Genomic DNA, 23570 nt, shown 5'->3' with positions numbered 1-23570 from the left:
GACCTCCGGAACGGATTAATTGGTTTTCAATGCATGTACAAATTTTTTTTTATCATGTCCCTGTACAGTATTATGCCTGTAAAGTGCACTTTATAAAGAGTTTTGAACAGATAAAAGACTTTTCTGACTTTTTTCTTACCTCCGGAATGGATTAATTAGTTTTCAATGCATTTACGATTTTTTTTTTTATCATGTCCCTGTACAGTATTTATGCCTTTAAAGTGCATTTTATAAAGAGTTTTGAACAGATAAGACTTTTTCTGACCTCCGGAATGGATTAATTGGTTTTCAGTGCATTTACAAATTAATTTTTAATCATGTCCCTGTACAGTATTAATGCCTTTAAAGTGCACTTTATAAAGAGTTTTGAACAGATAAAAGCCTTTTTTTTTACTTTTTTTCTACCTTCGGAACGGATTAATTGGTTTTCAATGCATTCCTATGGGAAACCGCATTTTGGTTTACAAATTTTTCACAATACGAAAAGTTCCGTTAAATTCGTAAACCGAGGTAATCCTCTATGGATATGGACAACCAGGGGTGGACTGACAACTCATGGAGCCCCCGGGCAATAGGGGATCATGGGGCCCCTGTGTCCTTGCCCAAACTCAAAAAAGCCTATGAAAAAGGTACCAGAGGCATCTCATGGGGCCCCCTACTGACCCCAGGCCCTCGGGCAGTGCCCAAGTTTCCAAATGGTCAGTCTCCCCCTGTGGACAACATCAACCATTTCTATAATGTAACAGAGTTTGTTGCAAAAAAGTGAAAGGTTCATAACCATCATTTGCAGTTAAAGAAAAAAAAAAACGAGTGGAATCTAACCCGTAATGAAAATATTTTTCCCGGGAGCACTGTCCCAAGCATTAAACTACGTGAAGTGTTTGCAAACCTCTAACATGAAATATGGACAAAACATATCCCACTATAGTGTGTATCTGTCTCAATCCAGAGCACTAAGTGTCATTTCTGTCTGCTGCCTCGTTCCTCTGCCATCTGCAGTTCGACAAGTTTTTCGGATACCAAGAGGAAAAAAAAAAAGGTAACAGGGGAGGGAGCTCTGGCACACAGCCTGTGATTGCCGGCCTCAGTTCTGTTGCTGTGTGCTGTGTGAGGGGGTGTTATCTTCCCTTCAATCAGCTGTCAAGGTTTTCCTCACTGAGCTCTGAAGAGTGTAACCTCAGCTCCTCACCTCCATCTATCTGGAAGTTCAGACAAGCTGTATAAATTGTGGACTTTAGAGAAGAGCAGTGTGCAGATAAACAGGTACAACTTATGTAGGAGGATTTGTTTCATTTCTGTATATCACCTGAAGACAATCACTACACTAGGTATATGTAAGGGCTTACAACCACCTTAACCACTTGCCGTCTGGCCGCTGTATATAAACGGCCAGGCGGTGGCAGTGCAGGGGCGGGTTGCCGTTCATAAATGGCGCCGCTATTTTGTATTGTGCGTACTCCCTGGGAGTGCGCAGCACCACCATCCGGTGCCCGTTGTGTCCAGAGGACAGAACGGAACACCGATCGCTATATGGGACCTCTATGTGAGGTCCCGATCATGTGATCACTGATTGGCCATGCAGAGTAGTAAGCAAGATGTCACTTATGACATCATTGCTTACTATGTGTGAAATCTGTGAATGATCACAGAGGTCACATGGTACAAGGCTATTCACAACAGCCTTGTACCATGTGACAAGTTGTGACCTATCACAGCTCACACAGTATTTCTCAATGGCTGCAAGAATGCAGCCAGAGGGAAGGAGAAATTATTGCTTTTACAGCCTTTATGGGTGTAAAAGCAATCAGTGTAAAAAAAAAAAAGAAAAATCTTCATCATCCCCCACAAGTAGTACAGTGTCAACACGGTGATACTGTACTGCTGGGGAGACAGTATGTTAAAAAAAAAAAAAAAAAACATAAATAATAATATAAAAAAGTTAAATAAAAATGTAAAAAAAAAATTGTAATTATAATTTTTGGTTATAAACTAATTTGTGTTATTTTTTTTTACTAAAAAGATAACTGAATAAATTTTGGCCAAGATTTATGAAGAAAGATTATTTATTTGCAAACTTTTATAAGAAAAACATTTTTTTTCAAAATTTTTGGACTTTTTCATTTATATAGCAAAAAAATTTAAATCCCAGTGGTGAATAAATACCACCAAAATAAAGTTTTATCTGTCTAAAAAAAATGCTAAAAAATACATATGGGTACAGGGTTGCATGACCGCGCAATTGTCATTCAAAGTGCGACAGCACTGAAAGCTGAAAATTGGCCTGGACTGGAAGGGGGTAAAAGTGTCTGGACTTGAAGTGGTTAAAAAAATACTGTATATAGACCAATAATAAGTCATTTAAATGTACCTACAAGGAAAAATGTAAACATCCAATAAACACCCCCTATATAGACATGGCAGTCGATTTTTATTCACATGATGAGTGAAGAAGGGCCAAAAAGCATTCCAGGCCATCAGCAAACAGTATGTACACTCACCGGCCATTTTTTAGGTACACCTGTTCAATTGCTTGGTAACACAAATTGCTAATCAGCCAATCACATGGCAGCAACTCAATGCATTTAGGCATCTAGATGTGGTGAAAATGACTTGCTGAAGTTCAAACTGAGCATCAGAATGTAGAAGAAAGGGGATTTAAGTGACTTTGAACGTGGCATGGTTGTTGGTGCCAGAAAGGCCGGTCTGAGTATATCCAAAACTGCTGATCTGCTGGGATTTTCATGCACAACCATCTCTAGGGTTTACAGAGAATGGTCCAAAAAAGAGAAAATATCCAGTAAGCAGCAGTTATGTAGACGAAAATGTCTTGCTGATGTCAGAGGTCAGAGGAGAATGGGCAGACTGGTTCCAGATGATAGAAAAGCAACAGTAACTCAAATATCCACTCATTATCACCAAGGTATGCAGAATACCATCTCTGAATGCACAACACAATGAGCCTTGAAGCAGATGGGCTACAGCAGCACAAGACTACACCAGGTGCCACCCCTGTCAGCTAAGAACAGGAACGGAGGCTACAATTCACACAGGCTCACCAAAATTGGACAATAGAAGATTGGAAAAACGTTGTCTGGTCTGATGAGTCTTGATTTCAGCTGTGACAATCAGATGGTAGGGTCAAAATTTGGGGTAAACAACATGAAAGCATGGATCCTTCCTTACTTGTATCAACACTTCAGGCTGGTGGTGGTGGTGTCATGGTGTGGTGGATCCTTCCTACCTTGTATCAACACTTCAGGCTGGTGGTGGTGGTGTCATGGTGTGGTGGATCCTTCCTTCCTTGTATCAACACTTCAGGCTGGTGATGGTGGTGTCATGGTGTGGTGGATCCTTCCTACCTTGTATCAACACTTCAGGCTGGTGGTGGTGGTGTCATGGTGTGGTGGATCCTTCCTACCTTGTATCAACACTTCAGGCTGGTGGTGGTGGTGTCATGGTGTGGTGGATCCTTCCTACCTTGTATCAACACTTCAGGCTGGTGGTGGTGGTGTCATGGTGTGGGGGAGATTTTCTTGGCACACTTTGGGCCCCAATTGATTATCACTTAAACGCCACAGCTTACCTGAGTATTGGTTCTGACCATGCCCATCCCTTTATGACTCCAGTGTCCCCATCTTCTGATGGCTCCTTCCAGCAGGATAATGCACTATGTCACAAAACTCAGATCTCCAACTGGTTCCTTAAACATGACAATGAGGTCACTGTACTCCAATGGCCTCCACAGTCACCAGATCTCAAAGTGCACCTTTGGGATGTGGTGGAACGGGAGATTCCCATCATGGATGTGCAGCTGACACGCAGACTCTGCATTCACTATATCTGGTCTCCCCGGACCCTGCATTCACTATATCTGGTCTCCCCGGACTCTGCATTCACTATATCTGGTCTCCCCGGATGAGTGAGTTACAGTTCTCTCTCCTGGGCCTTGCATGGTCCCTTTTACCGTCCACCTGTAATGTTAGAAAACAAATGAGGTTCTACAAGACAGGTGACATCCAGTGAATGCAGGGTCCTGGGAGACCAGATATAGTGAATGCAGGGTCCAGGGAGAGCGGATATAGTGAATGCGGGGTCCTGGGAGAGCAGATATAGTGAATGCGGGGTCCTGGGAGAGCAGATATAGTGAATGCGGGGTCCTGGGAGAGCAGATATAGTGAATGCGGGGTCCGGGGAGAGCGGATATAGTGAATGCGGGGTCCTGGGAGAGCAGATATAGTGAATGCGGGGTCCGGGGAGAGCGGATATAGTGAATGCGGGGTCCTGGGAGAGCAGATATAGTGAATGCGGGGTCCTGGGAGAGCAGATATAGTGAATGCGGGGTCCTGGGAGAGCAGATATAGTGAATGCAGGGTCCGGGAGACCAGATATAGTGAATGCGGGGTCCGGGGAGACCAGATATAGTGAATGCGGGGTCCTGGGAGACCAGATATAGTGAATGCGGGGTCCTGGGAGACCAGATATAGTGAATGCGGGGTCCTGGGAGACCAGATATAATGAATGCGGGGTACTGGGAGAGCAGATATAGTGAATGCAGGGTACTGGGAGAGCAGATATAGTGAATACAGGGTCCGGGGAGACCAGATATAGTGAATGCAGGGTGCGGGGAGACCAGATATAGTGAATTTAGCACAGTGGCTAAATGGTTAGCACTTCCACCTGGCAGTACTAGGGTCACTGGTTTGAATCCCAACCACGGTACCACCTGCCTGGAGTTTGCATGTTCTCCCTGTACCTGTGTGGGTTCCCTCTAGGTACTCTGGTTTCCTCCCACACTCCAAAGACATGTTGGTAGGTGAATTAGCTCCTGTCTAAATTGTCCCTAGTATGTGTATGTATGAATGTGAGTTAGGAACCTTAGATTGTACGCCCCTTGAGGGTTAGGGACTGATGTGAATGTACAATATATATATATACAGTTGTGGCCAAAATTATTCAACCCCCAATGCTGTAAAGGGGTTTAGGGACTATAGTGTACATTTGGAATTGTATTCAGAATCAAATCCTACAAGGACGTTGTAACTACCCAAATGCAACTAAAATGACATCAATTGTTTATGTAATACAGTAGTAAATGGTTCTTATGTGGTTTCTTCATTGCCACAATTATTCAACCCCTTAAAGACTACCACTCTGAAGAACAGAGGTTCATACAGGTGCTTTCCATCAGGTATTGAAAACACCTGTGGATGTCACCGAGCAGCAATCAAGCATAATAAGCACCAATTAGGCAGCTTTAAAATGACTGTGATACTCAGCTCCTTCTAGACATTTACTGGTGTGGTTACAAACATGGTGAAGGCAAGAGAATGGTCCAGGAAGACAAGAGAAGAGGTGATTTCTCTTCACAGGAAGGGCAATGGCTATAAGAAGATTGCAAAGATGTTAAACATACCAAGAGACACCTTAGGAAGCATCATTCGCAAATTCAAGGCAAAGGGCACTGTTGAAACGCTACCTGGTCGTGGCAGAAAGAAGATGCTGACTTCGACTGCTGTGCGCTACCTGAAGCGTAGAGTGGAGAGAAGTCCCCGTGTGACTGCTGAGGAACTGAGAAAAGATTTGTCAGATGTGGGTACAGAAGTTTCAGCCCAGACAATAAGACGCACACTGCGTAATGAAGGCCTCCGTGCCAGAACTCCCAGGCGTACCCCCTTGCTGTCTCCAAAGAATAAGAAGAGTCGACTGCAGTATGCCAAAAGCCATGTGGACAAACCACAAAAGTTGTGGGATAGTGTTCTGTGGACTGATGAAACAAAATTAGAACTGTTTGGGCCCATGGATCAACGCTATGTTTGGAGGAGGAAGAACAAGGCCTATGATGAAAAGAACACCTTGCCTACTGTGAAGCATGGTGGAGGGTCAATCATGCTTTGGGGCTGTTTTGCTTCTGCAGGTACAGGGAAGCTTCAGCGTGTGCAAGGTACCATGAATTCTCTTCAGTACCAGGAGATATTGGATGGAAACGTGATGCAGTCCGTCACACACCTGAGGCTTGGGAGACGTTGGACCTTTCAACAGGACAATGATCCCAAGCATACCTCCAAGTCCACTAGAGCATGGTTGCAGAGGAAAGGCTGGAACATTTTGGAGTGGCCATCGCAGTCACCAGACTTAAATCCGATTGAGAACCTCTGGTGGGACTTAAAGAAAGCAGTTGCAGTGCGCAAGCCTAAGAATGTGACTGAACTGGAGGCCTTTGCCCATGAAGAATGGGCGAAGATACCCGTAGATCGCTGCAAGACACTTGTGTCAAGCTATGCTTCACGTTTAAAAGCTGTTATAACTGTAAAAGGATGCTGTACTAAGTACTAAGATTGAATGTCACTTGGGGGTTGAATAAAACTGATAATGCTGTGAGCACAGAAAAGACATTTGTGGTTATTTCATTATAACTGTTATGTTATATTTGTCTGACCTACAAGTGCCTCTTTAATGTAAATGTAAGCAAGATGACTGAATGATCAAAAGCAATGTCAAACTGGCCAAAACACTCAATTTCAGTGGGGGTTGAATAATTTTGGCCACAACTGTATATATATACAGTTGCAAGAAAAAGTATGTGAACCCCTTGTGATTACGTGGAGTTTTGCATGAATTGGGCATAAAATGTGCTCTGAACGTCATCTAAGCCACAACAATAGAAGAACACAGTCTGCTGAACATAATACTACACAAACATTAGATGTTGCCATGGTTTAATTGCACATAACATGTAAACATTCACAGTGCAGGGAGGAAAAAGTATGTGAACCTTTGGACTTAATAACTGGTTGACCCTCCTTTGGCAGCAATAACCTCAACCAAACGTTTCCTGTAGTTGCAGATCAGACCTGCGCAACGATCTGGAGTAATTTTGGACCACTCCTCTTCACAAAACTGTTTCAGTGTAGCAATATTCTTGGGATGTCTGGTGTGAATCGCTCTCTTAAGGTCATGCCACAGCATTTCAATCGGGTTGAGGTCAGGACTCTGACTGGGCCACTCCAGAAGGCGTATTCTGTGCTGTTGCAGCCATTGTTTTGTTGAATTACTTGTATGCTTTGGGTCATTGTCCTGTTGCATCACCCATCCTCTGCGGAGCTTCAGTTGGCGGACAGATGGTCGTACGTTTTCCTGCAAAATGTCTTGATAAACTCTGGAATTCATTTTCCCATCAATGACAACAATCCGTCCAGGACCTGAGGCAGCAAAGCAGCCCCAAACCATGATGCTCCCTCCGCCACGTTTTACAGTGGGGATGAGGTTTTGATGTTGGTGTGTTGTGCCTTTTTTTCTCCACACAGTGTTGTGTGTTCTTCCCAAACAACTCAATCTTGGTTTCATCTGTCCACAGTATATTTTGCCAGTAGTGCTGTGGAACATCCAGGTGCTCTTTTGCAAACTTCAAACGTGCTGCAATATTCTTTTTGGACAGCAATGGCTTCCTCCGTGGTGTCCTCCCATGTACTACATTCTTGTTTAATGTTTTCCTTATTGTAGATGTGTCAACAAAAATTTTAGCATGTGCCAGAGATTTCTGTAGGTCTTTAGCTGACACTCTGGGATTCTTCTTTACTTCATGCAGCATTCTGCGCTGTGCTCTTGCAGTCATTTTTACAGGACGACCATGCCTAGGGAGAGTAACAACAGTGCTAAACTTTCTCCATTTGTAGACAGTCTGTCTTACCGTGGACACATGAACATCAAGGCTTTTGCAGATACTTTTGTAACCCTTTCCAGCTTCATGCAAGTCAACAATTCTTGATCGTAGGTCTTCTGAGAGCTCTTTTCTGCGAGGCATGGTTCACTTTAGACAGTGTTTCTTGAAACCAGCAAACCCAAAACAGGTGTGTGTTTTTTAAGGGCAGGACAGCTGTCAGCAACACATCCAATATCATCACACTGATTGGAGTCCAGGTTGGCTCACTCCTGGCTCCAATTAGCTCTGGGAGAAGTCATTAAGCTAGGGCCTCACATACTTTTTCCTCCCTGCACTGTGAATGTTTACATGTTATGTGCAATTAAACCATGGCAACATCTAATGTTTGTGTAGTATTATGTTCAGCAGACTGTGTTCTTCTATTGTTGTGACTTAGATGACGTTCAGAGCACATTTTATGTCCAATTCATGCAAAACTCCACGTAATCCCAAGGGGTTCACATACTTTTTCTTGCAACTGTATACTGCTATATAAGTACCTGAAATAAAATAATAAATAAGATGGAAAAACTCTACTGTGCACAATACCCAAAGGAGGTCATACAACAGTAGCTTTTTGTTTTATAATTGTTGTTTTTATATTTATTATTTTTTATTCTATTTTACAAGAGATCCACAGTGTATGTGATGAAGAAGGCCATGCAACGGCAGCCTTTCTTGCTAAATGTATTATTTTTATTATTAGTTTTTCTCCTTTTTCTATTTTACAAGAGATCCATAGCACATGCGACGAAGACGTTATACCATGAATTCAACAAAACTCAATGGTCATACTTAGAATTAGAATGAGTAATGGGTAGGTCCCTCTGTAGGGACCTTTACTCTAGTATATGATACTGGGCTCTTGCACCTGCATGCCCAAAATACATGGGTCACCCTGTTCTAGACCTCTGTCAGCGAATTGGTTAACAATCAGTAAGCGGTAACGGCTTCCAAGCAGCGGTTCTGCACACAGGAATAGCTCTTCAGCAAAGAATGTCCCCACTGACAGCTCGAAAGGTCAGGATTATTTTAAAAGGCAACGGCTTCCCTTGTTTAATTTTCAGGGTCCGCACATTTAAATCAGCACATGCAAAGCCTTAGGGACGTATTCTACAGATTCCGCTTCTGTTCCAAACAAAGCCCAAGTGTCTTCACTTATATGTTATATGTACCAGGCCATGCACAATGTATGTTTGAGATAGTCGTGAGTGGAGAATGAAATTGGCATTTAGGCAATAAAGCGTTTCTTTCTTTACAATGCCTAACACAAGCAAAATTTGTGACATTTCTATTTAATCACTGTTCATTTAAACTCTGGAAAAATCTTAAATTATTCCTTGCATGGGGCTGTGTCCTCACTGCAAGGGTTAATTGATTGTTTAGTCTAGGGCAGTGGTCTCCAAACTGTGGCCCATGGGCTAGATGCTGCCCTTTGTTTGCCTTGATCCGGCTCTTGGGGCATTGTTACTCTCGCTGGTACAAGGCACTATTACCACTGACACCAATGATGAGGTGCCATGACTTCCAAAGAAACTAACAGTGGGGTATAATACCTCCCACTGACACCAAGAGGGAACACTATTCATCCCACTGATGGCAACAATGGGGTACTATTGCTCCCACTGACACCAATGATGAGGCACTATTCCTCCCACTCATACCAATGATGGGGCACTACTCCTCCCACTAATACCAATGATGGGGCACCATTTCCCCCACTGATACCAATGACGGGGCACTATTCCTCCCACTGATACCAATGATGGGAGACCATTTCCCCCACTGACACCAATGACGGGGCACTATTCCTCCCACTGATACCAATGTTGGGGCACTATTCCTCCCACTGACACCAATGATGGGGCACTATTCCTCCCAATGATGGGGCACTATTCCTCCCAATGATGGGGCACTATTCCTTCCTTGACACCAACAAACGGCACTATTTCTTCCACTAATACCAATGATGGGGCACTATTCCTCCCACTGACACCAATGATGGGGCACTATTCTTCCCACTGACACCAATGATGGGGCACTATTCCTTCCCTGACACTAACAATGGGGCACTATTTCTTCCACTAATACCAATGATGGGGCACTATTCCTTCCCTGACACCAACAATGGGGCACTATTTCTTCCACTAATACCAATGATGGGGCACTATTCCTCCCACTGACACCAATAATGGGGCAGTATTCCTCCCCCTGACACCAATGATGGGGCACTATTCTTCCCACTGACACCGATGATGGGGCACTATTCCTTCCCTGACACCAATGATGGGGCACTATTCCTTCTCTGACACTAACAATGGGGCACTATTTCTTCCACTAATACCACTGATGGGGCACTATTACTCCCACCAATACTAACAATACTAATGATGGGGCACTACTCCTAATACTGACCACAGATGCTATGTAATTTTTTATTGCTACTGACCACCAAGCCTGAGACATAGTCCGCTCCCACTAATGCCAGTTTTTTTACTCCCCCCCTAAGGTCTGATGGACAGTAAATAGGCCCTTTGTCTAGAAAGATTAGAGTCGCCTGCAGTGGTGTATTTAGATTTTGTGCTGCCCTATGCAACACAAAACTGTTGCACCCCCCCCCCCCCCCCCCAATGAGAGAGAGAGAGTCAACAAGTGTGTGTCTGTATATATGATACTGTCTCTTTCCCTTTCTTTCTCTTCTCTCTCTTCCTCTCTCTATTCCTTCCCTCTTTCTCTCTCTTCCCTTCCCTCCCTCTCTCCACCCTCTCTCTCCCCCTCTCTCTTCCCTATCTCTCTCTCTCTCTCTCTCTCTCTCTCTCTCTCTCTCTCTCTCTCTCTCTCTCTCTCTCTTCCCTCTCTCTTCCTTCTTCCTCTTTCTCTCCCCCCTCTCTTCCCTCCCTCTCTCCCCTCTCTCTCTCCCCCCCTCTCTCCCCCTCTCTCTCTCCCCCCTCCCCCCCCCCCTCTCTTCCCTCTCTCTCTCTTCTCTCTATCTCTCTCTCTTCCCCTCTCTCTCTTCCCCCTCTCTCTTCTCCCTCTCTCTCTCCCCCCTCTCTCTCTCTTCCCTCCCCCCTCTCTCTTCTCCCTCTCTCTCTTCCCTCTCTCTCTCCCCCCTCTCTCTCCCCTCTCTCTCTCTTCCCCCTCTCTCTCCCCTCTCTCTCTTCCCTCTCTCTTCACCCTCTCTCTTTTCCCTCTCTCTCTTCCCCTTCTCTCTCTTCCCTCTCTCTCTCCTCTCTCTCTCTTTTCCTCTCTCTTCCCCCTCTCTCTCTTCCCTCTATTCTCTCTTCCCTCTCTCTCCCCCCCTCTCTCCCCCCCACACTCTCTCTATCCTCTATCTTCCCTCTCACTCTCTTCCCCCTCTCTCTTCCCTCTCACTCTCTTCCCACTCTTTCTCTCTCTCTCTCTTCCCTCTCTCTTCCCTCTCTCTCCCCTCTCTCTCCTCTCTCTTCCCTCTCGCTCTCTTCCCTCTCTCTCTTCCCTCTCTCCCCCCCTTTCTCTTCCCTCTCTCTTCCCTCTCTCTCCTCTCTGTTCCTTCTCGCTCTCTTCCCTCTCTCTCTTCCCTCTCTCTCCTCCCACTCTCTTTCTCTCTTCCCTCTCACTCTCTTCCCACTCTCTCTCTTCCCTCTCTCTTTCCCCTCTCTCTTCCCATTCTCTCTCTCCTTCCCTCCCTCCCTCTCTCTCTCCCTCTCCCTCTCTCTCTTTCCCCCCTCCTTCCTTTCTCTCTTCCCTCTCTCTCTTTCCTCCCTCTCTCTCTTTCCTCCCTCCCTCTCTTCCCCCCCTCCTCCCTCTCTCTCTTCCCTCTCTCTCTCTCTCTTCCCTATCTCTCTCCTCTCTCTCTCTTCCTCTCTCTTCACTCTCTCTCTCTGTTTCTCAGATTGTATGGGGCTGCACGCACACACCTCCTCCAAGGGCTATTGATCTCTGGGCAGCAGGAAGGACGGGGGGCGGAGGTGTGTGCAGTCCCATAGGATCTGTCAGTGTGGGGAGGGAGGAAGGGAGATCCCACAGAACACAGCTTATCTCCTCTGAGCTCTTTCATCTCCTCCACTTCTCCTCTCCCTGCTCCAGGCTGTCCCCTGGTCTTGGTTTGTCAGCTGCTGGAGGGAGAGATACATGAGCATCGCTCTGCAACTGCCCTCCCCCACATCGATCCTCCTGCTGTCCGGGCCACTGCAAGAGTACTGAAGGTACCCCTCTGATGGCGGCCCTGCATGGCTCTGTCCGCTGCTGCTCAAAAGGTCCCTTCTTCAAGGGGGGCGGTGAAAATTGCTGCCCTAGGCAAACGCCTTGTTTGCCTCACGGTGGATACACCCCTGGCTACTGCAGCAGAAGACTACACCGGGTGCCACTCCTGTCAGCTAAGAACAGGAAATGGAGGCTACAATTCACACAGGCTCACCAAAATTGGACAATAGAAGATTGAAAAAACATTGCCTGGTCTGATGAGTACAGATTTCAGCTGCGACATTCAGATGGTAGGGTCAGAAACAACATGAAAGCATGGGTCCATCCTGCCTTGTATCAACAGTTCAGGCTGGTGGTGGTGGTGTAATGGTGTGGGGGAGATTTTCTTGGCACACTTTTAGCCTCTTAGTACCAATTGAGCATCATTTAAATACCACAGCCCACCTGAGTATTGTTGCTGACCATATCCATCCCTTTATGACTCCAGTGTCCCCATCTTCTGATGGCTCCTTCCAGCAGGATAATGCACCATATCACAAAGATCAAATCATCTCCAACTGGTTTCTTGAACATGATAATGAGGTCACCGTACTCCAATGGCCTCCACAGTCACCAGATCTCCATCCAATAGAGCACCTTTGGGATGTTTTGGAATGGGAGATTCGCATCATGGATGTGCAGCCGACAAATCTGAAGCAACTGCGTGATGCTATCATATCAATATGGGCCAAAATCTCTGAGGAATGTTTCCAACACCTTGTTGAATCTATGCCACGAAGAATTAAGGTAGTTCTGGAAGCAAAAGGGGTCCAACCCGGTACTAGCAATGTGTACCTGATAAAGTGCCTGGAGAGTGTATATTTCCTATGCACCACAGCTCCATCTGGTGGCCATGAGGAAGTATTTTATTGTTACCCATAACAGTAGAAAAATCATGCACAAGAGAAAATAGCCTAAAGAACATTCATTTTTGCCCAATTTGCATTGAACGAATGTAAATTTAATAAGCGCAGTACATTTTTTTTCGCTTGTCGTAGATTAACTCATTTTTGGTTTGCAAATATGGTAACTATCAAAACAAATCGGGAGGTGTACAGGAGGTCATTTTGTAGACAACATTAATTTTCAGATGATGTTTATTGACTTGTACTTGAGTGTCCATGGGACCCAAAATAAGTGGCACTATGCTTTAGTTTACTTACTCACCTGATTCCGCCTCCATCAGCTTTACCACCGCACTTCACTTAGAGCTCTCATCTGATGCTAGCTGATATGCCATCTAATATTTTGGTTACATTGCCAAATAACAAGTGAAGCCATTGATATTATTATGATCATGATGATGTCATTTCTATAATTGCCATCAAAATCCACAGGAACATTACTAAGCCTTAGACTGGTCTCATCAATCAACTGGGCCTATTGCTGGACCTGGAAACCTATTGTCAGTCCAATATAGTCATCAAGCCCATTAGAAGAGATGACATTATCACAAGTATAGAGTGATGGCATCAACAGAGAAACCATGACAATGCTGTTACTTATGTATATGGAGAATCTTAATTCACATTGGGAGTCTTACAAAGGTAGAGGTCTTCAGACTTACATTATCGGCTTAGATCAGGGTCTACAAACTTTCTAAACAAAGGGCAAATTCACTGTCCTTTCCACTTTAAGGAAAGTGGATTGTGGTCAGTAGGGATAGACAATTTCTCAGGCTTCGTGGTCAATGGGAGTAAACAAAATTACATGGTTCCTGTGGTAATTTAGGAGTGGGAATAGTGCCTTGTCATTTGTGTCACTGGGAAGAATAGTCCCATATCATTGGTGTCATTGGGAGGAATAGTGCCCCATCATTGGTGTCAGTGGGGGGAATAGTGCCCCATCACTGGTGTCAGTGGGAGGGGTAGTGCCCAATCATTGGTGTCAGTGGGAGGAATAGTGCTCAATCATTGGTGTCAGTGGGAGGAATAGTGCTCCATCATTGGTGTCAGTGGGAGGGGTAGTGCCCAATCATTGGTGTCAGTGGAAGGAATAGTGCCACATCACTTGTGTAAGTGGGGGGAATAGTGCTCCATCATTGGCATCAGTGGGAGGAATAGTGTCCAATCATTGGTGTCAGTGGGAGTAATATTGCCCCATCACTGGTGTAAGTGGGGGGAATAGTGCCATATCATTGGTGTTAGTGGGGGGAATAGTGTCACATCATTGCTGTCAGTGTGGAGAATAGTGCCCCATCATTGGTGTCAATTGGAGGAATAGCACCCCATCATTGTTTTCAGTGGGGAGAACAGTGCCCAATGATTGGTGTCAGTGGGAAGAATGGTGCCTCATTGTTGTTGTCAGTGAAAGGAATGATGTCTAATTTTTGGAGTCAGTGAGAGAAATAGTGTCTTGTATCAGATGAAGTAATAGTACCCCAAGGCCTGGATAATAGCAAGCAAAGGGTTGCATCCTGCCCAGGGGCGGACTGACCATTTGGAAACTCGGGGACTGCCCGAGGGCCCGGGGTCAGTAGGGAGCCCCATGAGATGCCCCTGGTACCTTTTTTATAGGCTTTTTTGAGTTTGGGCAAGGACACAGGGGCCCCATGATCCCCTATTGCCCGGGGGACCCATGACTTGTCAGTCCGCCCCTGATCCTGCCCATGGGTGATAGTTTTTAGATCCCTGGCTTAGATACTCACATCCATGTTCATTTAGGCTAGGTTCACATTGCTGTAATCTGATTTGGATCCAACTTTCAGTACGATTATGTAGAGCAACTTGGATGTTACTAGGATGTGGTATGCATATTTTATGGGGCCAAAGTCATGCTGGAATCTCACCAAAGTAGTACAGGACCCTTTTCTAAAATCGCTTTGTGCTGAATTGAAATCAATGTTTTTTCCATTGTCCTTTGATTCTGTGCGACTCAAATCACATCTGAAATCTCACTAATGTGAATGGAGCCTTAAAGATAAATTCTAAGTATGGATGGACTTGTGTCTTTTTTCAACCAGACTAAGTGGTTGATTTACTAAAGGCAAACAGACTGTGAACTTTGCAAAGTGCAGCAAAGAGCAATTGCTCCAGAACTTAGTAAATGAGCATATGCTCTGCGGAATGCCATCATCCAATCATGTGCAAGCAAAAATGCTGTTCTTTTTATTTACCTTGCACGTGATTGGGTATTCTTTCCAAAGTAAAGCTTTACATCATTTGCTAAGCTCTGGAGCAACTTTACTTGCAGAGTGCAACTGCACTTTGTGAAGTGCATAGTCTATTTGCCTTAGTAAATCAACCCCAATATGTAACTATATAATTTCATTGGTCCAACTTGGAGAAATATAACTATACATATACCCAGGGGCGGACTGAGAACTCATGAGGCCCCCGGGCAATATGGGATCATGGGGCCCCTGTGTCCTTGGCCAAACTCACAAAAGCCTATGAAAAAGGTACCAGGGGCATCTCATGGGGCCCCCTACTGACCCCGGGCCTTCGGGCAGTGCCCGAGTTTCCAAATGGTCAGTCCGCCCCTGCATATACCATACCCAACCAATCCCTCTAGAAGCTGGAAATCAATGTAGTAGGCAGTGCTGCTGATCTCCACTAGTTTTGGGGTCCCATGCCTACCCAGTGCCCTGCTGCATTGTGATTGCAGGACGTCGATCACTTGGCACGAGTGCCATTTTCTGACTGGAGGAGGTTGAAAGGTGGGGTGGTGACATCATCATTTCCTCCTTGACCAATCAGAGAATGCTTTGCATTGCAAAGAGTATTCTGAATGGCGCCTGTGCCAAGCAGGTGACCTCCTTTGTTCAGAATGCAGCCGGGCAATTGCTGAGCACAGGACCCAGAAGCTTGTAGCTAACATTGTAGTAGCGGTGCTTACTACAGTGATTTCCAGCTTCCGGGGGATCAGCCAGGTATAGTTACATTGGTCTAAGATGTAAAACTATGTAAAAATATCTATACCTGAAATTTAGTTTTACCATATTTAATGCATATTTTGCAATAGATTACATCCCATAATGAATAGGCGAGCCAATGGTTACAACAGCAACTCTTACAATTGGCCTCATTTACCAACATGTCTGCCCAAAAGCAACTAATTAGACTCAAACTTTGATATATTTGAATTTATTTGCTATTTCACCATAGACATTAGCTTGTTTAAACTAACAGTTTTCAGATTCCATTGCTAAACTAGAGGAATTATTATAGCACACTAAAAGTACTGGCATAATTAGAACTGTCCTATTCTTAAAAGAGAAGTAAGGCCAAAGCTTTTTTGTACTTATATGTGTTCTGTTGTGACCAGAACTGCTGTTAGAAACCATGGGCCCCCATACAGCCAACATGACAGGGCCCCCCTAAAAAAAACACTTTACTATGCTTCAGTTATGAATGAACACAGTGAGTGATGGGTACCGATCACTCCCTGTGTTCATTCAGGAAAGGAAGGAGCTGGTAAATGTGACATATATACAGGACCCTTCCCCCACTCTCCATCCTGAGGGATCCTATTGTGTGCTTGCAGCTGCTGTTGGGAAAAAGAGGAGGGGGGGCCGGTAGCACTTCAGAGGGACTGGACAGCAGGGGAAAATCTATGGTGCACAGGAAGGGTGATTTTTTTTTCTTTACATATAAAAAAGTCATTTTAACATATATCTTTACATATATTAGTAACTGCCTTCCAAAAATGTAGATTTGTATTTTTAAAGACATACAGTATATTTGAAATGTATTTTTAAAAATATTTTTCATATAAATATATCATATAAAAACGCATTTCAACCTGCAGAATATATATATATATATATATAGATATAGATATTTATATATAGATATATATATATATTTTTTTTTTTTTTTTAATTTATTTATTGAAATATATTTTGAAATATATTGAATATGGCCAAAATTGTAGCATTTCAAATATATGTCAATATATTTGGGAAGAATATTTTTAAAATATATTTCAAATATATTTTTCTTCCATGTGGGCCCCCTGCTTGTCTGGGCCCCGTACAGGAGGACTGTTGGTACCTCCTTATCAACAGCCCTGCCAGTGACCCAGAATCAGCTACAGTGGGCTAATGGCCGTTGCCGGCTGACATCACAGCTCTGGAAGGATCCTGCCCATATGATCGGGTTCACGGGGTTCTGACTGACAGCTAGCTCCTGCTCTCAGCGCTTGATTGATTGCGGAAGTCAGCTGCGCCTGCTCCCTCTCAGGCCTGGACGGGCAGAGCAGAGAGCGGTGCCTTACAGTCACCTCTCTACACTCAGAGCAAACCCGAGAACTGAGGGATCAGCAGTCCTTGGCAGGGGAACAGCTGCAGCATCAGACCTGCATCATGAAGGTGAATACGTATGTTTGTTTATTTAAAGTTTATCTAAATGCTTTTTTTTTTTACTTTGGATAGAGTAAGGGTGGGTTATAACCCCTGGCTTTTTTTTCCATCTGTGTTCCATTGGGAGATTTTCCTTCACTTTCTGTCCCATAGCCAAACAGGAAGTGAGAGGAAATCCCTACAAAGTGAGGGAATCCCAGGGTGTCATCAGAACTAGTGTCCTTATTGGAAGATTTCCTCTCTATTACTGTTCTGGTGTCAACCCAAAATTTGGGATTTTTTCTCAGTTTCACTTTCGATGATAACCGTAAACAGAACAAATAGGGTGAATCTCCCTAAGGGGACACAGACAGCAATAAATACCTGAAAGGTGTTCTAATCCATCTCCACTCTGTCCAAAACGAAAAAAAGTTTTGCCTTTAGTTATACTTTGACAACCTTAAATTTCTCCTTTAATATGCAGCCTTTCTGTTCAATTAAAAAACGTATTGTCCAACATTCATAATGAGTTGCTCATCAATGTTATAGGAAAACGTATAAATACATTGTTCTGGAAGTGGGGACCACATAAATCCATATTACTATTGTGGTAACCACATTTTAAGGGAACAAGTCAAAGTGTTATGATCTGATCAGTAAAGTATAATTACTATAAAATGCCATGACCTGATTAGTAATGAATACCTATTATAAAATGTCTTGATTGGTAATGTACACCTGCTATAAAATGCCATGATCCGATTAATAATGAATACCTATTATAAAATGCCCTGATCAGAATAGTAATGAATACCTATTATAAAATGCCCTGATCAGATAAGTAATGAATACCTATTATAAAATGCCATGATCCGATTAATAATGAATACCTATTATAAAATGTCCTGATCAGATTAGTACTGAATACCTAGCAATAGGTATATGCGAGCGCTAATATAAAATGACAGCAGCTTGGACACTTATAGGTACCACAGAACCCTTGAAATCAATAATGTAAAAGAAATAGTGCAGCACTGTATATAAAGAAATGATCCAATGAATACAAGATATTAAGAAAAAATTTCAGACAATGGTATGTTGCCACCTGTGGGTGGTTAAAGTCTTTGAATTGCAGGTTATAAACTCCGAATTTTATCAGTTCAAATTTTGAGGACTGTAATTCTTACCATATAATGGTATAGAGATGAATGAATAAATTGCGCACTCACCAGAAGTGCGTTATCAAAACACATTTGAGAACATACTCGTCTCATCAGGTTAGTCAGGATAATTGCTTCCAGGCGTAGTCAGGTTCCCACACTTGCAACTTTGAGGACCCCTCCACTGGTATCACGGGTTCAAGACACCTCTAAACTGGTCTCTGCGAGTAATGAAACTCGCAGGCAACCAAAGAATAATGCCACATAGCGTGATACTGCATTCAATGGGGTAATTTTATTCCAACAAAGTTAAAATACATACAAGGTAAAGAACTGACCATGTGAAGAAAGATGACCACCAACGGCGATGGGGACGTCAAGGTGCTGTAGCCCTTTACCCTGACATGTTTCGTGCGAAGCACATAATCATAATCAGCCTGCACCCTATGATTATGTGCTTCGCATGAAACACGTCAGGGTGAAGGGCTACAGCACCTTGACGTCCCCACCGCCGTTGGCGGTCATCTTTCTTCCCATGGTCAGTTCTTCACCTTGTATGTTTTTTAACTTTGTTGGAATAAAATTACCCCATTGAATGCAGTATCACGCTATGTGGCATTATTCTTTGGTTGCCTGCGAGTTTCATTACTCGCAGAGACCAGTTTAGAGGTGTCTTGAAACCATGATACCAGTGGAGGGGTCCTCAAAGATGCAAGTGTGGGAACCTGACTACGCCTGGAAGCAATTATTCTGACTGACCTGATGAGACGAGTATGTTCTCAAATGCGTTTTGATAACGCACTTCTGGTGAATGCGCAATTTATTCATTCATCTCTATACCATTATATGGTAAGAATTACAGTTCTCAAAATTTGAACTGATAAAATTCGGAGTTTATAACCTGCAATTCAAAGACTTTAACCACCCACAGGTGGCAACATACCATTGTCTGAAATTTATTCTTAATATCTTGTATTCATTGGATCATTTCTTTATATACAGCGCTGCACTATTTCTTTTACATTAATAATGAATACCTATTATAAAATGTCATGATCTGATCAGTAATGAATAACTTATATAAAATGCCATTGATCCGATTAGTAATGAATACCTATTATAAAATGTCATGATCTGATTAGTAATGAATACCTATTATAAAATGTCATGATCTGATCAGTAATGAATACCTATTATAAAATGTCATGATCTGATTAGTAATGAATAACTATTATAAAATGTCATGATCCGATCAGTAATGAATAACTATTATAAAATGTCATGATCTGATCAGTAATGTACAGCTGCTATAAAATGTCATGATCAGTAATGTACACCTACTATAACATGTCATGATCTGATCAGTAATGTACACCTACTATAAAATGTCATGATCTGATGACATAACCCAATTAGTAATGTATACCTATTATAAAATGCCATGATCCAATTAGTAATATACACCTATTAAAAAATGTCATGATCTGATCAGTAATGTATGATTACTATATAATGCCATGATCTAATCAGTAATGTATACTTCCTATACAATTGTACGATCTGATCAGTAACGTATACCTACCTGCCTTTGGCTCACCCTACATGTTAAAAACTACTTGACGACAGGGCATGGTGTTTTACAGATTTGATCAGAATCCTGTGTGTAGTTTATTATCTCTGGTATTAGCTCATCCAGCAAACTTCTAAAATGAAACATTAGTAATAATAAACCCTGAAATGGAAATAGGAATGAGCAAAACACCACCATAAAATATCCAAAAGAAATGACATGTATACAAAGATCCCACTTTATTTAGTTACATAGAAACCATTGGCATCACTTTCATACAAGCTAAATTGATACAAAACATTTCTATGTAACTAAATAAAGTGGGATCTTGGTATACATGTCATTTCTTTTGGATATTTTATGGTGGTGTTTTGCTCATTCCTATCTCCAGTTTAGGATTTATTATGGCGGATGTAAAAAAGCACTGAGCCTTTTAACAGAATCATATATTGATTTAAAAAAATGGTCAAATATGTGTCACATCCCTATTTCATTTCATTTACTTTTGACATGGTGGGATTTTTAGGCACAACACAATTGTTCTGTTACAACATACCATTTATTTACGCACACACATAAAATAATTTTTTACATCAAATTTAGTGTCTAAAAACACACATGCTGAGACTTGCATTTCCAGTACATTACAGATCACATATTCAAACTCCCAAAAAGGCTCAACGCGTTTCCTGGATTTTATTCACTTCATCAGGAGCTAGAGACAAATATCACTAGATATAAAAACATATATATTGTTAACACTTATTATTATATTCCTCCCAATGTACAAATTAGTTTCCATATACCTGAATGTATTCAAAAAGAGAGGAAGAAAAATAGTTGTCAAAGGCAAAACAACCTGCAGTGCGGATTCAGTGAGAATTGAAAAAGAGTCCTGTCTGTTTTCTGAGCTGTGCGGTCCAGCTCAGGTGCAAATCACACATGTTATCATTTGTAAACAGGCTTTCAAGTGTTACTAAACCCAGGACATTTGCATTTACTATATCTGGTCTCCCCGGACCCTGCATTCACTATATCTGGTCTCCCCAGACCCTGCATTCACTATATCTGGTCTTCCCGGACCCAGCATTCACTATATCTGGTCTCCCCAGAACCTGCAGTCATTATATCTGGTCTCCCCGGACCCTGCATTCACTATATCCGGTCTCCCCAGACCCTGCATTCACTATATCCGGTCTCCCCGGACCCTGCATTTACTATATCCAGTCTCCCCGGACCCTGCATTCACTATATCCAGTCTCCCAGGACCCTGCATTCACTATATCTGATCTCCCCGGACCCTGCATTCACTATATCTGGTCTCCCCGGACCCTGCATTCACTATATCCGGTCTCCCAGGACCCTGCATTCACTATATCTGGTCTCCCAGGACCCTGCATTCACTATATCTGGTCTCCTCAGGACCCTGTATTCACTATATCTGGTCTCCTCAGGACACTGCAGTCACTATATCTGGTCTCCCCGGAACCCTGCACTCACTATATCCGCTCTCCCCGGACCCTGCATTCACTATATCTGGTCTCCTTGGACCCTACACTCACTATATCTGGTCTCCCCGGACCCTGCATTCAATATATATGGTCTCCCACAGTACACACAACATGGAAATGCAATTATTTTAGTAAATATAAACTGCTAAATACCTTTTCTCATCAGCGGTATAGAGCAGTCTTGTGACTTCTTTCAGAGTCCGGCTGAGCATTGGTAATCTTACAGGAGGAGTTTTCATTCTCCTCTGACTGTCCTATGAGGCTGCATGACCCCTGACCTTCTGTGTGGACAGCGCTGATTGACCCTGTGCTGATTGCATGCACCCCCCCAAAGAGAAAAAAAGTCTCTAGTAATACACATCAAACTGAGCATGTGCAGAGTGACTCCTAGGGCTCTGTACTATCAGCAGATGGATTGGGGACATCAGAGAAGACAGGATCAAACAGCCTTTTTACATAATTCAGAGGATTAACAGGATTCCACAGTGAGTATAACAAGCATGTTTTACTGCATATACAGACTGTTTTTACTGTTGTGGGTTTAGTAACACCTTCAGTTTCAGCACAGTTTCCTCCTCCCCCTACTCTCCATCTCAATACAGCACCCAGCAAAGAATCCTGTCATGCTTTGCATCAGAAACGCAGCCAAACCGTTCCTGAACCACTGAACAGCAGAATTTACAGCTGTGATAAACACCACTTTGCAATGCACATTCAAATAGAAAACTTTTCAATCCACCTCATCAGTGGCATCCCTAGGCGGGTGCGAGGGGTGCTCGCTGCACCGGGTGACACCTATCGCACGGGGTGACACCGGACCTGCTCCACGAAAAGTAAGTTTTAAATCAAGCCAACGATCCCCAGAGGATGGATCGGATCTGCAGATTGAGCTTAATGGATCGGAATCTGATCCATTATGCTCCCAAATTTTGAACTGATTTGAAAATAACAAATATACAAAACAAATTGGAATATACAAAACAAAAACCTAAAATGAATCATTCTAACTAAACGAACATGACGAAATGAAATGATTAACTTAACGAATGAATGTGAAACAAGTTTTCTGTTGTGCACATCTCTGATGTATGTAGCAGCCGGCTCCGGTCAGGAGCAGGTGGCGGTCTTGAGAAGGCAGTTCTGGTAGTGGAGTGATCAGATGCCGGTGAGTTACTGCAATGTCATCCTCTGACATGGTGAAAGGCTAGCCCAGGGACCAGACCTGGACCCACCTAGAATGCACATCCTTGTGTGTGTGTATTGAAGTCATTGTTGCTCTTGATCAGGCCCAATGGTGAAGATGTACCGTGGAACCTGTAATGCAACCATGGCCAGATCTAGCCTCTCTGATCTGGGGGTGCAGTAAACAAAAGTCAGGGGGCATAATGACAACACTATGTGAGTCGCTGACAGTCTGTTGCACAGTGTCACGACATGGGAAACAGTAGTATGTATTAGGCTGTCATTGGATTGGGGTGATTAAACAGAGCCTTTGCCCCGTTATATCAGATGTACATACCAGAGTCTCTATTTACATCAGGAGTTCTCATCAGAGTACCCCTTTATTTCAGATTCCCATCAGAGTACCCCCTTATATCAGGGTCCCCATCACTATGCTCCCATACATCAGAGTCCCCATTGGAGTATCCCCTTACATCAGATGTCCCAATCAGAGCACCCCCTTACATTTGTGTCCCCATCAGAGTGCCCCCTTACATTTGATTAGATATCCCCACCAGTGTGCCCCCCTACATCACGTTTCCCCATCACAGCGTCCCCTTACATGGATTGTCCCAATCAGAGTGTCCCCTTACTTCAGGTCTCCCAATCCGAGGACCCCCGTACATTTGTGTCCCCATCAGAGCACTCTCTTACATCAGTGTCCCCATCAGAGTGCCCCCTTACATTTGATTAGTTATCCCCATCAGTGTGCCCCCCTACATCAGGTGTCCCCATCACAGTACCCCTTGCATGGATTGTCCTGATCAGAGTGCCCCCTTACTTCAGGTCTCCCAATCAGAGCACCCCCTTATATCAGTCTCCCAATCAGAGCACTCCCTTACATCAGTATCCCCATCACAGTGCCCCCTTACATTTGATTAGTTATCCCCATCAGTGTGCCCCCCTA

This window comes from Staurois parvus, unplaced genomic scaffold, assembly GCF_062004578.1.
Source record: "Staurois parvus isolate SC_StPar_1 unplaced genomic scaffold, SC_StPar_1.0 ptg000845l, whole genome shotgun sequence".
Lineage (NCBI taxonomy): Eukaryota > Metazoa > Chordata > Amphibia > Anura > Ranidae > Staurois > Staurois parvus.
Note: the sequence above shows the minus strand (reverse complement) of the source record.